The sequence below is a fragment of the Carex rostrata genome, unplaced genomic scaffold (genome assembly GCF_964058835.1).
Source record: "Carex rostrata unplaced genomic scaffold, lpCarRost1.2 SCAFFOLD_38, whole genome shotgun sequence".
Classification (NCBI taxonomy): Eukaryota; Viridiplantae; Streptophyta; class Magnoliopsida; order Poales; family Cyperaceae; genus Carex; species Carex rostrata.
The window spans coordinates 37,299-37,500 of record NW_027601202.1 but is presented as its reverse complement, the minus strand read 5'-3'; positions in this window follow the sequence as shown (position 1 = coordinate 37,500).

Sequence of the window (202 nt, the reverse complement as noted above, 5' to 3'; positions counted from 1 at the left end):
ATACGGCCAAGTGTTGGGGAAAAATGGCCCGAAAACAGCCCAGCGGCAAGCGGAAGCGGCTAACGTTGGGGAAAAGTGACCCGAAAACAGTTAAGCGGGGGAAAACTAAGCGGATGCGGGCACGCGTTGGGGAAAACTAAGCGGATGCGGCCAAGTGTCGGTGGAAATTGGCCCGAAAACAGCCCAGCGGCAAGCGGAAGCG